We start from the raw sequence: 18254 nt of genomic DNA, 5'->3' as shown, positions 1-18254 counted from the left end.
TGTATATAAAACTGCATGAAAAGTGTGAGCACAGAGCAAGCACACGGCAAGATCTAAACAGTAGGAGGAAGGAAAGGAGGGAGAGAGGAAGGGAGGAAGGGAGGGATGAAAGAAGGAGGGGGAAAGGAATAAAAGAGGGTTGGTTTTATTGTTAACTTAATCAAGTATTCTATTCTACCTTTTATTTTTATTAAATACATTTTTATTGATTTCAGAGAGGATGGGCAAGGGAGAGAGATAGAAACATCAATGATGAAAAAATTATAAAGCAAAACAAACAGAAAAAAGGGGTAAAAACATCAATGATGAGAGAGTATCATTGATTGGATACCTCCTGCACACCCCACACTGGAGATTGAGTCTGCAACCTGAACATGTGCCCCAACTAGGACTCGAACCATGACCTCCTGGTTCATAGGTCGACACCTAACCACGGAGCCATGCTGGCCAGGCAATCTTTTAAAACATCAATGCACTCAGTCATTACACTTAAAATGTCCCTTATACCCTCACATCCCTAGTCTTAGTCCCATTTTACAGACAAACTGAGACTCAGAGAAGTTAAGTAAGCAGACCAAAAACTCTCAATTGTTAAGTGCTGGTGTCAAAATTGGAGCAATATTTATTTCTCTTGGTGTTTGATTACAAATGCTTTCTTTTAGGAAAAAGTGAAGAGGAGCTGTTCATGAATTTGGGGCAAGGAAGTGACATTTCAGAATGCTGTGTAGAAAGATAAATCTGAAAGTGTTGCTATGAGATTTGTGGAAACTGGAGGCAGGAGGACCAGTTTAGGAATGAGGTGAGGAGGTTCTGAATTAAGCTGAAGTGAAGGCTAAGTACATTCCTGCCTCCCCATCTGCAGATACTTATCTCTGAGGAAGCAATCCCAGGCATAGTCCTTTCCTCCTTCACTTGAGTATGCCTCTGCAAACCTGTCTAGCCAACTTTTCCACTCATTTGGATATGGCTTGCAATGTTTAGTTAGCATTGGTTCCAGAATCTGATAGGTTCTTTTTGTGTGCCTCAGTTTACGCATTTGGACAATTGGAATTACAATGCCAACTATAGCCATTTCATAGATATTTTATGAGGAAATGCATGGGAATGTATTTTTTAGAAGTTGAAGTCATCAACTTAATGTTGAGTTTTCCTGAAAATTGAACAAAACAAGACAGCAGGAAGCACTCATTTAAACTTCAATTTCATGATTGATTCTGTGTGTCTTAATTTTGTAAATTAAAATTTTATATATTAAAGGATGAGGTAGTGGAGAGAGATCGGAAGATAAATTTTCTTGTGTCGTGGTTTCCATGGTGACCAACTCTCAGGCCTCAACCGCTGGCTGAAATACAGAGAAATAAGAAAATGATGGTGCAGTGCTTTGCACAGTGCCTGGCACATAGGAAACAATCACTGTCAACGACATCAGAGTCGCCTCTGTAAAAGCAACCTACACATAGGTGCTTCTCATGAAGAGCATCATGGGAAAGTCCCTTCTCCTTTGGGATACTTAAGCCTGAACATTCTGGGATTTACCGAGGTTCTAAGGCAGTGAACCTTTAAGGGATGGGACTTAGATAAGGAGTTTGATTTGTGAGGTCCCTGTTATTTTTAACTAACTGTGCAGTGGGGCATCAACATCCCAGCTCCTGCGTGTCTTGTTTAAGACATCTTTGCATGCCTCCAGCTCAAGATTCTCTCCTATGTTGTCTTTTAGACGCTTTATCATATCAGTCCACCTGGAATTGATTTTTATGTATAATATGAGGTGGAGACCAGGATTCAGAGTTTTCATATGGATGGCCAACTGACTTGCACCATTTATTGAAAAAGTCACTGTTTCTCCCTTGCTCTCCAGTGGCCCCTTTGTTATAAATCAAGTGTCTTTGTATGTGTGATTTTGTTTCTGCGCTCTCTCTGCTGTTCCACTGGTCTGTTTAATCTTTCTTTGTATCAAAGCATGCTCATTAATTCTCTGGCCTTGTAATAACTCCTGATATCCAGTAGTGAAATTCATCTGACTTTGTTCTTCCTTGTGATAATCTTGGCTCTTTAATTTCTAACACATATTTTAGAATTCTCTTGTAAATACACACACCCCCCCCCAAAACAAAACAAAACAAAACAAAACAAAACACCCAAACGCAACTTGCTGGAATTTTGATTGGGATTATACCTCTTTAGATCAGTTCGAGGAGAAATAGCATCTTTACATTTTTGATTCATTTTTTTCTCACAACAGCCCTGTGAGGTAGGTTCCATTGTTGTCCCCATTGACAGATGCACCTCCCCCGTGTCGCTGGTGGAGGGATGGGAACTAATCTACTGACCTACCAAGAAGGAGAGGTGAAGCGGCCCCTCCCACCTGGATCTCTGTCACATCTTTGATATGGTTTAGAAATATTGGCTTATGGTCATAATATAAAGCAACGTATATTCAGTTTTACTATATTGCTTTATAAAATTCGGTATTAAATAAGCACTCCTTTCCTCTTTGCACTGGGGCAAACCACTCCCACTGCCTCTGGCATGCCTGTGACCTAATGCTGCCAGTTTTACTCGCCTATCAAACTGTCTGTTTGGAGGTGAGCAGTGTTGGTAAGCAGGTATGGGTGGAATCCAACTTTGAATGAGCAGGTGGCAGACACACCCCGCTTTTTAGGGTCCACAGTGGCAGTGGGGTGGTGCTTTAAATCCAAAGTCACTAATATTAATGGGAGTGTCCATAATGACTATTCAGAGCCGTTATCTTTGCTGAGGTGGTGACTTGGATTTCATTCCAGGCAATCTAATTCCTCATCATCATTTCTTGACCACTCCCACTGGAGATGCCAGAAACTTCTTGACATCATTAAGATTTCTTTCTGATAAACTTGGTAGAAGTACTTTACTTGCAACTCAGGATCCCGATGAGTAGAGTTATCACTGTCATTGTGATTAGTCATGCCTATTCTACCCAGTTTATACAATGCCAACTCTCTGCACTGCACACTAACCCAGACTTCCAGAATACCAAATCTTGCTCAGCCCACACACGCCAGGCGCCTGCTTGTCAGGAGCCAAGGACTGGGCAAATACCAATTAGGACTTGTGTTGTCCAGCTGGAGTGTAATGAAAGGTGTCTCTGTTTGCAGTGGCCCCACATTAGGAATGACTCTGTGTGTTCAGCGTCCTCCAGCTCCCCTCTGTTTGGCAAGAGTTAAATGACATCATGTGGAACAAGCCAACATGCCACTGGCTAAAGGATCCATGAATCATGCTGTGGACGTGGGAAACAGCGAGGCCTTCCCTGGAAAAGCTTTCTCGTCCAAGGTACCATTAGCCACGCCACTATTTGCAATCATAATAAAAATAAAAAGTAATAGGAAACCCACGTAGAGGCAATTCTACTGCCTACTGGATTTTTAATTTTCTTGAGGATGCCAGAGGCAATCTCGAGCCCATTATGTCTAAATGAGGCACATTAGAAAAGACTTGCAAAGTCCAAACTGCTTTTACAGCCATTAATTAGCCAGACTTCTAAATAGGCCCACAAGATTAAGCTTGGGTATGGTCTCTGGTCTCTTGAATGGGGTTGTAGTATGCAGAGATGTCAGAACCCATTGGTCAGTCATCATTCCCTACCCTCTCTCTCTCATCTCTGTTCTAATCAGATGTTGCCTTGTTTGGGATGTGGGGAGGGAGGATACTACATAGCCAGGCACCTGATGAGAGTGCTATGAATTTCCCTGCAAGGTCATGGACAACTTGAGCATAGTATCTTGTTTACAGTAGGTGTATCATCCAGCATCCTTGGTGGCAAGGGACAGAAACCTAACTTTGGCTTTCTTCAATGAAGTGGGGTACATAGAATGAATGATGAGCTGGATGACCAGTGAGCCTCAGGAAGTACAGCGAATGTCCAGCAGCAGAAATCGTCTGGGTCACACTTCAATCATCTCTACATCTTTAAGTCACTCACTTAAGATTCTAAGCCCCTGGAGAAAGCAAGGGACTAGAGGGATCCGAGTTATTCTCTTTCTCTTCTATGGCTGCTATTGTGACGATGAGCACTCATCCAGAACCATTCTCAATGGGAGAGCTCCCAGAGCGGAAATCAGCATGCCAACAGGAAGAGGAGTTGTAGACTGGACATCCCAAAGTGACAGATGTCTCTGGGCTAATGTGGTCCATAAGTGTTACAGGTTGAACTGACTTTGCTACCTTCCTACGCTGGGCAGAGTGAGGTGTCTCCCCAAAAAGGAAGAAATAAGAAAATGTGATTTCCCCCCACTCTGATATGGGCCAGAGAGAGCTTATGGTGTCCAAGGAACTATGCTAAACATTGCCCATACATTATCCTCACAGCCCTTGAGGTGTAGGAACTCAATATCCCCATTTTACAGATGAGGAAAAGGAGGCTCACATGGGGAAGTCACTTTCCCAAGGACACAGGTGTAGCAGATTCAAACCTAGATCTGTCAGGCTCTAAAATCCATGCTTTTAATCATCCCAGGTATTTCCTCCTCCCATTTCTGGTTTGTGGCAGGGCACATGTTAAAAGACAAAAAGACCCTCAGAACTACAGACTTGATTGTAACCTGACTGAATAAATGAACATATCCAAACATAATAATAATGTGCTATTGACAGGGAATGATGAGGCTGGGAAACAGGGTGAGTGAGTGATTGAACAGTACTGAATGGACTTGGACTGACCTACCAAGAAGGAGAGGTGAAGCGGCCCCTCCCACCTGGATCTCTAGCACATCTTTGATCTGGTTTAGAAATATTAGCTTATGGTCATAATATAAAGCAAATCCATTCAGTACTGTTCAGGGGATGGGAGGTCATGGGCAACTGGCTTTTTTTTCTTCCAAGGGCAAGAGTAGGTTTTTAAAATTCCCTGAGAAGCAGCATGACTTTTGGAGCTAGATGGCCCAAGTTTAAATACCCTGTGTACTTGTGTGGTGCTGGGCAGGTTATCTAACATCTCGGTGCCTCAGTTGCTCTGTGAGCATAGAGACCTCCCCTGCCCACCAAGGACTGTTACAGGGATTAAATGGTTCAGTGTGTGTGAGGCACAGAGGAGGGCTTCTAGAACATCTCAACTTTTGGGTAGGTGTGTGCTGATAACATTACCTCTCCTGCTTAGTCCTTGGTCCCTTTGCTGCTGAAAGTATTCCACTGTAACCATCCCCAAAAGATGGATATTAGATCATTTCCCACCTTTTGGCTATTACACACAGCTCAGTCTTGAATATCTTTGTGTATCCCTCCCTGTGTGCATTGTGTCTATCTGCATCTTTCTCTAGGCTAGGTGCCAGGAAAAGAAATGTCTGTATTCTAGGGCAGCGGTCGCCAGCCTTTCGGACTTCATGGACCACCAGTCACTTTTTAGTTCCAGTGAGTGTTAGGGTTGCCGAAGGAGGAAGGAACACATGAGGCCAAAAGGGGTAAAGAATTATGACTTTACTAGAGGCCCGATGCACAAATTCGTGCAAGTGTATGGGCCAGCCAGGGGGAGGGGCCGAGGGTGGTTGGCCGGCCAGCCCCACCCTCTGGTCAAACTCCCAGTTGAACTGTTGGTCAAACTCCCTTCTAGGGGACAATTTGCATATTAGCCTTTTATTATATAGGATTAGGTCATCTGGAAAACCAGATGGGCTGAGCCCCAAGATGGCGCCAGCACCTAGGGACAGGGAGTCAGAGATTTTAAAGGACTCTAGATGGGCTTTTTCTGGGCGGAGAATTCTCTGGGTAGGTCTTGAGGGGAAAGGTAATGGTCTTAGCAAGTGGAATGTGGTCTTAGCAAGTGAAATGTGGTCTAAGCAAAAGGGAATGTCCATTGTGAAGTGGTCTAAAGGTCAGTGCCCCGGGGGGAGGGTAGTGGAGGGGTGGTATCCATTCAGTTATTTGATCAGGCCTAACAGTGAGTACCACCAAATGGCCCCCCAAAGGTACTGAGCCAAGGTGCACCCCATCATTAGAGTGGGACGATCTAGTTCCCACCTGGTTAATCTGCCTTTTTGGAGAAGCCCAGCCTCCCTCTTCTCATTAAGGCACACCTATTTTTGGAGCTCAGCTGGCATCCCTGGCTGCCCCCGCTTTGTGGTTCCAGCTTTGTGTCCTCAGCAGTTCCTTGCTATTGTTTCTCCTTCCTGGCTCCTATTTAATGCGGCCAAGTGCTTTTGGAATCCTTGGAAATAAAGGCAGACAACATGTGGAATGGAATGTGGAAGCGGAGGTGCTGAATGTCGCTTTTGTAAGGAGCTTTTGGTGTGATTTCAGCTGAAATGGAGCACTTTTTTGCACTCAGCCTGAATTGCCTGCATTGCACCTGGCCTGCTGGGTGGACACACAGACAGGCTGAAGGTTTCTCAGGAGGAGTTCAGGCTGCTTTCTGTGGCTTTGGATTCAGGGCAGCAGCCCAGCAGGTGGGGAAGGGTTTCAACCCAGCATTGTGCTGCCAACAGCACTTTCCTTCCCACCCTGCAGATTTCAGTCAACGGGCCTTTTCCAGTGACCTCAGAGGAGTAATAACCCGAGATGGAGAAAAGGGAAATTTAGTCATCGAGGGCCTAAATTGGCCGTCGTAAAACCCCCTTTATTTATCATTATTATTTTTTGGAGGTATATTCGCAAAACAGAGCTTGAAAGATTATCTAAAAATCCAAATGAATGCCTTAGCAGCTCCCTGGAGGAGAAGATGGACTTAAAGTTACCTTGTATTTTCCCATTTCTTTGGAAAGTTTGCCCCCACCCCGTCACGATTGTTGTATTTGGTTTACTATCCCCTGGGGTATAGATTTTGCTGTATTTGCTTTCTCTGAGAAAAAAAAGGGAAGGTTTTGAAATAAATGTCTGTAATGGTGCTTTGCATTCAGATGCTAATGAGATGGCCAGGCAGAGTGTGTTGGACACTAAATGTTTACATTAAAATGGAAATATATAATCGATTTTTCAAACAGGGCCTCCTATTCACTGTTAAAATAACACTTCGTGGGACTAAAACAAAATGGAAAAAATCACCGTCTTTAAGTAATATTGGCTGAGGCAGCAACTTCTGGCGAGCTCCAGCCCAAACTAAGTAGAGAGACAATCATTTCCAAGAATGCATCGGCATACCATCGTCTTTGTTATAATAGAAAAGGAGAGTTTCTTTATGAGCTGGGCCTGGGATTGTTATCATTTCAGTAAAATGATGCCTTCTCTTCAGGAGACAAGTAAAGAAGTTGATATTTCAACATGAATCAAGTTGAAGCTGTCTGAGTCTATTCATTCGACTGCTGGTAGATGGTTTGAGAAAAAGTGGGTTAAACACAACTGTTTCAGTCAGAGATGAGAATTGGAATCCAAGATCCCGTTACCAGCTGTGCAGCTTAGGGTCTTTTGGAGCCTCTGTTTCCACATCTGAAAAGTGAAAAAAAAAAAAAAAAAGGCTGAAAGAAGGACTGGGTTATCAGAAGAAGTACAGAGGAAAACTCATTTTAGGTAATAATTCAAAATATCTTCCTATTATATGGAGAGAACACACTGTAAATAATAAGATTAACTCATTTATTGAGTGCATGCTGTGTGCCAGGCACGGTAGAACTTTAATTACATTAACAATGTAATTCTCCTAATAACTTTATTAGGTAGGTACTATTAAGTAGGTGCTAATATTATGCTGGTTTTAAGGATATTGGCTAATTTATTCAACAAAATGTTTATAAAATGAGTTTGAATTTTTCAGTAAAATAGGATTTGTTGACTTATTCCTTGAAATATTTATTGAGTATCTACTATGCCCTAATCAATGTGTTAAATTCTGGAGCTGTGTTGGTAAGCAAAATTAGCCATAGTCCTTGCTCTCATGGAAATTAGAGTTCAGATGGGGAGGCAGACCATAATAGAATAATCTCAAAAATGGGTGAATTGTAACAAAATGAACCAAATGTGAAGGATGAGGATCTGTTCCTGTGAAAACATCTAGTAAGACTTGGAGGAATGACCTGCCCTGAGGTCTAAGGAGGTGCTGAAATTAAATGAGGGGGAGGCAATGGGAGTGTGGGCATTCTAGGCAGAGGGAGCAGCCCTTGCAAAGGTCTGTAGTGGGAGGAACATGGCATGTGAGTGAGCCCCCCCCCCCCCCTTTACCCATTTCCATCTCTGTCTCTGGTCCCAGAAAGTGATAAGGATCAGGGCATTTTCTCAGCAGTTGGCCAACTGTTGAAGTAAGAGGACAGCTGTGCTTTGTGAGGAAGGGGAAAGCTGTGGTATAGCAGTGGGGTCATGACTATAATCCTCACTCTTATTAGAAAACTTTGTTCTAGGGGCCTGGCCAATCTTGCCGTGCATCCCAGGGAGCTATGAGATGAGACTCAAGTCAAAGTGACGAGAAGAAGTAACCATTTTGGATAAAACCTAAAGAACCAATGCGGTAGCCCAACTGACCAGTGGTGACATGGAGAGCCTTCAGGGGACTTGTCGTCTCAATCCCTGTGGGACAGTTTCATGACACGGTACGTGAATGATTGAGACAGGACCGTGCATCTCCTGACAGGTGCCCTGGGATCTTATTACACTGTATCAGACCTGGGCTGGAGCCTCTCACAATTGCAATTCCTCTCACGGGTGGTGAGTGGGTGTGCACATGCTAATGAATTAAAGTCTGCCAAGTATTTCAGCACTCCTGAAACAAAATGGAATAGAAGTGTGAGCTTTTGTAAATGTGATTGTTACTGAGACTCTGCTTCTCAGCAGAGCCAGAGGATATTCTTGTTAAAATGCCCGTGTTCTACCAACAAGACCAGAACATGTGTTGGGATATTGCCAGACACAGGGCCTTTCTCCGCTGTGTGTGAGTGGTGCATGCATACGTGTGTGTACAGAAGGATAAACACTAGATGCAGAAATAAGGGAGAATTTATTTGATTTGTAAAATATCTCAGAAATCGCCACTGGAGCCTGCTTAATTGAGAAGTGTCCTTTCTTTAAGGAATAAATATGAAATTGTTTCATTTTTTCCCCAGTAAGTACTGTGAGATTAATCTCTGTTCCACTTCCCACCCACTTCCTACCTTTCTGCTACCGGTTAAGTCTGTTTGGTTCTATAACTTTTCAGTCTTCTGGTTGCCGGGCCATTTTTCAACTCCAATCTTACATTTTTTTCAAATTTCCCCTTTTGTTTCTCAGCATTGACTGGACTTGGGAGGTGGATCTGGCCTGTCTCTTACAACCCTGTACTCCACACTCTCCTGCTCCCTTTACTTTCCCTGCTGTGTTGAGGTAAGAAGGACGAAGCAGAGAAGAAAGAGGACATTTCTTTTCCTTTTAAATAGATTTTATTTTATAGAGCAGTTTTAGGGCCACAGAAAAATTGAGCAGAAAGTTCCAAGAGTTCCCATATACTCCTGTCTTCACACACACACAGCCTCCCCCTCTAGCAGCAGAGTGGGGCATTTGTTATAACCAGTAGATCTGCACTGACACACCATTATCACCAAAGTCCATAGGATGCATTAGGGTTCACTCTTGGTTGTCCATTCCTTGGCTTGGATAAACGTATGGCATGTATCCACCATTACAGTGTCACAGAGAATAGTTTCCCTGCCCTAAAAATCCTCTGTGCTCTATTTATCCTTCCTCCTCCCAAATCCCTGGCAACTGTGATCTTCTTACTGTCTCTGTAGTTCTGCCTTTCCTGAATTCCATATAGTTGGAATATAGTCATTACAAATTGGTATCTTTCACTTCGTAAGCTCCTTCCATTTCTTTTCATGGCTTGCTAGCTCACTTCTTCTAAGCATGGAATAATATTCCATTGTCTGGATGTACCACTGTTTATTTATCCATTCACCTACTGAAGGACCTGTTGGTTGCTTCCAGATTGGGCGATGGACAAAGCTGGTAAAAACATGTGCAGGTGTTTGTGTGGCCATAAGTGTCAACTCATTTGGGTAGATAGAAGGAGCATGGTTGCTGGACTGCATGGTAAGACTATGTTTAGTTTTGTGAGAAGCTGCCAAACTGCCTGCCAGGATGGAGTGAATTTTGCATTCCTACCAGCAGCCAGTGAGAGTTCCTGTTGCTCCACATCCTCTCCAGCATTTGGTGGTGTCAGGATTTTGGATGTTTGCCATTCTAATAGGTTTGTAGGACAGAGGGAGCTGGGGTCAGACACTGTCAGGATGCGTAGGCCATAGCAAGGGAACCGGTTTGTATTAGGAGTGGGATGGGGGGCTGTGAACAGAGAAGTGACGTGCTCTGTCTTCTGCCTGAAAAGGGGGCCTCGGGCTGCTGTGATAGAAATAGAGCTCAGGGAAGCAAGAGAAGCCAGTTGCGGGGAGCTCATTGCAAATAACCTGGGTGAGGGGTGATGGGGGCTTGGATCAGGGTTGTGGCATTGAGGCATTGGGTAGCGACTGAACTCTGGAAATATTCTGAAAGGTCAGTTGCTGATGGGTAAAATGTGGGGTGTGATGAAAAGAGAGGAATTAAGGGTGACGCCGAGGTTTTTTTGCCTGAACAATTGAATGGATGGAATTGCCATTTGCTGAGATGGGAAGGATGGGGAGTTCAGTATCAGACTTACTAGTCTGACATGTTTATAGGTATCCAAACAAAGCTGTTGAGTAGGAAATTGATCCTAGGACCATGGAGTTCGGGGAAGAGGTAAGTCAGGAATACTATAAGTAGGTAGCGAATGTTTCCAAAGCAACGTGTAAGTGCAGCCATAGGGTGAGTGCGATGGGCTGTGGAAGCACAAGAAAGGGGCACAGACTGTGGTGCTGAGAAATGCCGCTGGGGTGAGTGGTCTTCAGGCTGTGACCTGAAAATGAAGTGGGATGAGCCAGGTGAAAATCGGGGCAGGAAGTAGTTTAGGCAAAGGGAACAGCCTGTGCAAAGGCCTGCGGCAAGGGAGAGCGTGTTGCCATTTTGGAACTAAAAGTAGATCAGTCTCACTCAGAGAAGACAACGGGGGTGGGGGAGGGCGAGGGGAGTGGGGAGCACAGGAGTGAGGGTGGGGGCGGGGATAGAGACACACAAGCAGAGCCCTGGAGGCCTCACTGTGGAGTCCGGACTATCTCATGTGAGCACAGGGTATCGCTGAACATTCTGAAGCAGGACGCCCTTGTGGTCAGACTTAACCTGCTTCTCCTCTAGGGAGACCTTCCCCCAGGAGAGTGTGAGCCAAGTCTTGTAAGCTCATCTCCCCTGGGCCCAAGCCTGCCTTCTTGTCCGTCCCCATTAGCTCCATTCCAACTCTCGTCAGGCGTGTCACAGCTAAGTAGGTCAGGCCAGGCCGAGCAGTCCCCTTAGGGACTTCGTCGAGTAATGGCCAGGCCCAGAGTCGGGGGTGGGGGAGTGATGTGCATGGACAGCCTGGCTCCTTGCAGGGACTGGGTGCAGCAAGGGGAAAGGCAGCCTGGGGTGCTTCCAGGGCAGCCTAAACGGAGTAGCTTTCTCTTTCTTGCTAGCCACCAGTTTTCTCAAAAGGCCCCAGGCTTCGGCAGGTAAAATTGCTGAACTCTGAGGCTCCAGATAGGTGCTGACGAAGGTGATTTTCACTCTGGACAGCTCTTTCTCTCTGAATCACCAGATCATGCCAAGGAGTGGCATGTGGGCATTTAAAGTGCTTGTGTTTGTCATTTTCAGAGAGATCCTTAGACCATTTCCTTGGGCTTTCAGGAGGGGGTGAGTCTGGATGTGGCAGATTGAGAGCAGTCGGCTGAGCCTCTGAAGACCGGAGGCCCTGTACTTGTCTGTCATTACTATGTGGCCTGGGCATGTCAGTTGTCATATCTAAGCTTTCACTTCTTTACCATTAAGTTAACTGGTTAAATCTGATGACTTAGATGAAGTGTATAACTTCCCTGAAGAATATAACATACCAAAATTAGCAGAGGAAGAAATAGAAAAACCTAAATAGCCTTGTATCTATTTAAGAAATTGAATTCATAATTTAAAACCTCTCCTTGCCTCCCCTCACCTACAACTACAGACACATTTTATCAAATATTTAATGATAAAATAATGCTGAGATTACACAAACCCTTCCAGAAAGTAAAGAAGAGAATTGGTAGGTCACAGGTTTGAATCCCCATCAAGGCACATACCTGGGTTGTGGGTTCAATCCCCAGTTGGGTACATGTGGGAGGTAACTGATTGATGTTTCTCTCTCACATTAATGTTTCTCCCTCTCCCTCTCCTTCTCCTTCTCCCTCTCCTTCTCCCCTCCCCCTCCCCTCTTTCTCTTCCTCCTCTCTCCATCCCCTCTCCCTCTCCCCCTCCCTTCCCCTTCCCTCTCCCCTTCCCTCCCCTCCCCTCCTCTCTCCTCCCCGCCCCCTCCCCCTCCCCCTCCTCCCCTCCCCCTCGCCTTCTCCCCCTCTCCTTTTCTCCCTCTCCAAAATCAATAAACATATCCTTGGATGAGAATTTTTTAAAAAAGAGAATTGTTTCCAACTTGTATCATCAGGCCAATATAACTTAGACAGGAAAAGCAGATGAAAGAAAAGGGGAAAAAAAGCAACGCAGATGAGGACATTAAAAACAATTATAGATGCAAAAGTCCTTTAAAAATATTATCAAATAGAATTCAGCAGCACATACAAAGGAGGAGTTGCGATCAGAGCCATGGGCACAGGGCCTTCCACTCTCCCATATCAAGCCCTTGACAGACATCACCAGTGGATCCCTCTGATTTTTCCAGCTCAATCTTTCTCACTTTAGCTCTACAGGAAGCTCCCACCCTGGTCTGAGCTCCCCTCACATTTTCTATGTGGAAACAGATAAGTGGAAGAAACTGATGCCCAAACATAGAGTCAGTGTCATTTACATGCTAAGAAAAGAGGTGTCATAATATGGTCCACTGACCAAATCTGGCCCTCTGCCTGTTTGTGTAAATAAAGTTTTATTAGAACACAGCCACACTCATTTGCTTATGTGTTGTCTATGGCTGCTTTTGCACTACAAGGACAGAGGTGAGTGATGCAATAGAGAACATATGGCCTCCAAAGCCTAAAATATTTACTATCTGCCACTTTACAGGAAAAAAAAAAAGTTTGCTGACTCTTGTTAGAAGCATGAACTGAGTTTCGGCTCCAACACATACTAGCTGTGTCAGCTTGAGAAAGTCATAGCACCTCTCAGAGCCTTAGTTTTCTCATCAACCAAATGGACAGAGTAATAGGATCTGTCTCATGGCTGTTTAAGGGTTTAATGCACTCCATGCTTTGCACATTGCCTGCCACATAGAATATGCCTAATAAATGATAGCTATTATTAATAAGTTAGTACTATAAACAATGAATATCAATAATAAAACAAAGCCTTCTTTTGTGCCTTGGACAGATGTAGATACTTCCCTGGGGCCTGGCAGTAAGTTTTCTTCCTTCATCACAGACACGGTGGCAGCCCATAAGGAAACGTGTTTATCTTGAAAGCACCCGGCAGAGACGGCAAGGAAGGGGCTGAGCTGGTGGGAAGACCCCATTTCTCAAACCCAGCTTTCTACACGGAATTATTCAAAGGGAAACCTTATCAAGCAGCCTTCCAGCTTGGTGTCATCCATCTTCCAAAGGTAATTCAATAGCCCTTGGTAGCTGATGATTTATGGAGCCGGTGTCCGCGGGGAGGTTGCTCTTTGTATTACAGCTTGTTTTTATCAATGACCAGCAACCCGCTGGCTGGGGCCAGAAGCAACAGGCTCTGTGTTTAATCCTGTTCCCCCAGGCTGCAGCCAGCTCCAGGCCAGCAGAGGGCCGCTGGCCGCTGGGCAGATAAAGGAATCGGATCATTCAGAGCTGAGAGTTTCAGTTGTTAAGTAGGACTGCTCTGTCTCCTGTACAAAGCTGCTTTAAGCCTCAACCCTCATGTGATCAATGCTGCCGTTCCCGCGAGGGGAGAGACTGTCGTTGCTGCTTTACAGATGAGATGCTGAAGCTGGGAGGGGGTTACTGGTCTGGTGCCTGGATTAAGAATGCACGGCAAGTGCTCCTGTCTTAACAGGACGTGTGTGTGCCTTGTGAGGAGGCCTAGTGTGTGGGCCATTTATGAGGGCTTGGCTTTGTCTCACTGCTGCCTTATTCTGATCATGCCAGGACAGTCTTCATGGGAGATAGGACCTTACTCTCTCATTTGTCATTTCATTCATAGAACCAGGCCTGGCATGTGATAGGTATTTCATAAAGAATGAATGAATGGTGCCTGGGCCTTTGCATATGCTTTTTCCTCTCCCGGAAACACTTTTTCCATCCTCTTTGTCTGGTTAGCTTCCACTTGTCCTTAAGGCCACAGCTGAGATGTCATCTTGTGTCAGTCAGTGTCTAATCAGGAAAATAGAAATCATTTCAGTTAATTTAACCAAGAGAATTTGATAGGGATCTGGTTAAGCTCTTATTGGAAGACCGATAAGGTGAAAAGGGAACACTGAGGTCATAGAGATAGTAACCACAGTGGGTTGGTTATTCATCGCTGCGTAACAAGTTACCCCACCACTTTGTAGCTTAAAACACCTATTCATTATCTCAGGAACCTGGGCATGGCTTAGCTGGGTCTTCTGCCTCAGGGTCTCTTACAAGGCAACAATCAGGTGGCAGCTGAGGCTGGGGTCTCATCGGAAGGCTCTCCTGGGGGAGGATCTGCTTCTGAGCTCACTCAAGCGGTTGTTGGCTAGATTCAATTCCTTGTGGGCTGTTGGACTGAAGCCGTCAGTTTATCACTGTCTGTTGGCTGGAGGCCTCCTCAGGTCCTGGCCACCTTGGCCTCTCCATAGGGCTGACTCCTTCTGATCAGAGCGAGCAAGCAAGACAACACCCACGATGGAGGCCACAGTCATCGTTTAATCTCTAAAGGGACATACCATCATCTCTGCTGTTTCCCAGTAGAAGTGAGTCCGTAAGTCCCTCTTGCACTCAAGGGGAGGGGATCACACAAGGGCATACATATCAGGGGCTATGTCAGAGGCTGCCCCTCTCAGGCAGAAAGACTGTAGTACCTACAGGGCTGGAGGACAAAGGGAAGGGGTTGGGACTTTAGAATCTACTAGTAGATGGTTGGAGGAAGGTCCCCATGGGGCTGAGACGGGCTCTGAGGGGATGGCCCTGACCAGTTGATACGAGTGACACTGGTGGGACTTAAAGAGGCTGTTTATAGGAATGTGAGGAAAACAACACTTTGAAGCTAGAGCTAGCTGCTGTTTCTGGAACCAACTGGCACTGCCTGGAGTTGGGGGGAGCCATTGACCCAGATAGGAGCAGGATGCAAACGGTCCCTCTGCCCCTGGGATGGGTTGAATTTCCACCACCACCCCCCTGCCCCACAACCCCCTGAAATTCCTGTGGTGAAGCCCTAGCTGCCAGTACCTCAGAATGTGACCTTATTTGGAAATAAGGTCATTGTAGGTGTAATTCGTTAAGGTGAGCCCCTACTCCTACATGACTGGTTCTGCTATAAAAAGGGGACACAGTCCACGAGAACAGGAAGGCAGAGGTCAGAGTGCTGTATCTGCCAGCCAAGGGACACCAGAGATGGCACACCACCAGGAGCCAGGGGAGGCCGCAGCAGACGCCGTCTCAGCCTCAGAAGGAGCCGCCCTGCTGACACTTGGGTCTGGACATCTGGGCTCCAGAACCGCGAGAGAGCAGCTTTGTGTCGTTTAGGTGCCCAGTGTGGCGCTTCGTTAGAGCAGTGCTTGCAAATGAAAGCGGCTCCTCCAGCCCTGCAGTCTCCTCCGGCACCACCCGTCTTTCGGAACCTGCAGGCATGTGTCCAGCAAAGTGGGCATAGTCACGGCCCCTCGTCACCACAGGGGCGATGGAAGGGGGGGTGTGAAGCTGGGTGTGAGGGTGCTGGCCTGCATGCACCTCTTCTGGGAAAGCCTGCATGGACCCCGCCTGTCTCCTCTGTGCCCCTTGGCCCTCGGTGCTGCCTTCTGTCATAGCCCTTACTGCCCTCTTAAACTAACTGATGGTCTGTGTCTTGTCCTAGACTGTTAATTTCACCAGGGCAGGCACTCTGTCCTGTGTTCTCAGTTGTATCATCTATACCAATACAAGGATTATATGTATAATAACCTCATGTAATCCTTGTCATAACCCTGCACAGAAGGTATTGTCATCCCCATTTGCTTATGAGAAAACTAGAGATCAAAGGACTTCAGTGGCAGAGCCAGAGCTTGGGCAGACCTCCTTCTACCACCAACTCTACTCCCCCCACACCCTGGATTTTTAGAGCCACATACATTACAGTTTTGCATTATGCTGGGAACTGGGTTAGAACCTCTCTGCATATCTTTCTCTATCTCCATATTTATGTTAGCCACATAATCATCCAGTCCCATTTTGTAGAGTAAGCAGGGCTGATGGAAAGCTAGAAACCAAACCTAATATTTCCTTTAAATCCAGCTCCACTGTGCAGCCAGAGAGCTGAAAATCAACCAACGTCCCTCCACGAAGAGCGGATTAATAGGTTGTTGATGCATCTAATGGTTTGTTTAATTGATGGCTTCTGCCATTATTAGGAGACAGGTTAGAGGGGTTTTTATGAGTATAAGGCCCACATCAATTAGCCCTGGAAGCAAGAATGTAAATACAAAATGTTGTTTGTTCTGTTGCCAAGCAAAGTAAGCACTATACTTGTAGCCAAAGCTTTAAGAATTTATTCTGCAAATATTTGAGCATGTATCACGTGTTTGGCACTGTTCTCATAGCTGCGTGGGATACAAAAGGGTAAGATGCATTTCCTTCCACAGGGACCTTGCAGTGTAGTTAAGGAAAAGAGATCTACATACACGCAACATTAATGAACAAAACAAGGCCATGGAGGGTAAATTGTGTATTAATGGAACGGACAATAGGAAAATGGTACTTATGGGACTTCAGAGGAGGGTGTGGTAATGATGATAGTAATGAAGACTTAGCTACCATTTTATTGAGCTTTTATTGCGGTCCAGGCATAGTGCTAAGTGTTTTTGTGCATTAGCATTTTACAGATGAGGCACCTGCGGCTCAGAGAAGGTGAATGACTCGCACAAAGTCACACAGCCGGTGGGTGATGGAGTGAGTATTTATCCTGGGTCATATCACAAAGGAATTAGCTCTTAATTACCTACTGTGATATAGCCTGAGAGTAGACTGTACTCTGTACTTCCACAGAAAGCAGTGACTGTCGTGGGGGCCTGGGGAAGCTCGTGTACATTGTAGAGTTGATGGCATTTAAACTGGGTTTTGAAGCATGAATAATAGTTCATTAGTTGGAGAAAGAGAGAAAACATTCTAGGCACAAGGAACAGCTTATGCAAAGCATGTAGGTTTGTTCCTCCCCTCCTCCCTGCCTGTAGCTATGCCCACCACACCCCCCTTTTCTCATAGATGGCCAGTATAAGTCGTTTCACTCTCTTTTCCCCCTTCATTCGGGGGACGGGGGTTCGGAGTGTCAAGATATTTACCCTTTGACTCTACTGGTGCCGAGGCTTGATTCTTGGAATTCTGCAGCAGACTCAGATCTCATTGAGTATTTTGAGCATTTAGAAGAAGACCTGGTGGGACACCCTCCCTCACGTCAACACATACGCTTATTAAAAACATTAGGAACATGTTGAGTGAGCAATCCTTGGGAGAACTAAAGTGCTCTTGCCACTTAAAAAAGGCCTTCCAAGAGAAAGCTGAAACAGATGGAAATAAATTGAATTCACTGCCCTAGGAGATCTTGCACAGGGAAACTCATGTAATTGACCACTGGTCTTCTGAGGGGGTGGGTATGAGAAGCGAGAACGTAGCAGGAGGAAGGAAGAGGAATGCAGAGCTACATTTAAAATGGCCCAAAACGGGCTAGAAAATGGGACCTATATTAAAGTTGACACCATTTTTATTAAAGTTGTAGTGGATGCTTCGGATCTGTCTGATCCCTGATGAGTCACTGGGGAGGTGGATTGAGCAGAAGGCTACTCCTCTGTGGGGTTTGAACTGCTGTCTCCACCGAGGTCCTTGCACTTGGAAAAGGATCCTGTGGAACAGGAAGGGGCAGAAGGCTTGGGGGGGGGGGGAAACCAGTGGGAGGAGTGGGAGGAGCCACACAGGAGGGCATTTACTAATAGACCAGCAACATTTCACTGAGAAATTATTTCTCCTTCGACGAGATAAATATGGCTGTCAGAGAAGGTTTTCATTTTCATTTTTAAAGATCTAGTTAATTAAAGTGGAAAACATGTATGCTAAACAAAAGAACCATAATTTTTCTTCCTTACCCTTGAACACCAAAAATAAAACCACCACACCCATCCCCCCACC

General features: G+C 45.4%; 1 protein-coding gene across 1 annotated transcript in view; it reads left to right on the top strand.

Annotated features, from left to right (window-relative positions):
• The first annotated feature begins 8474 nt into the window (after positions 1-8474).
• Positions 8475-18254, top strand: part of SRRM4 (serine/arginine repetitive matrix 4) — a 204240-nt gene continuing 194460 nt past the window's right edge. The window contains exons 1-2 of the mRNA XM_008142765.3: positions 8475-8486; positions 13369-13546. The gene's annotated coding sequence lies outside the window, so the exon portion shown is untranslated. The remainder of the gene's footprint in view (positions 8487-13368; positions 13547-18254) is intronic.

Source organism: Eptesicus fuscus, chromosome 23 (assembly GCF_027574615.1).
Source record: "Eptesicus fuscus isolate TK198812 chromosome 23, DD_ASM_mEF_20220401, whole genome shotgun sequence".
Taxonomy (NCBI): Eukaryota; Metazoa; Chordata; class Mammalia; order Chiroptera; family Vespertilionidae; genus Eptesicus; species Eptesicus fuscus.
Note: the sequence above shows the minus strand (reverse complement) of the source record. Positions and strands in the feature narration are given on the sequence as shown.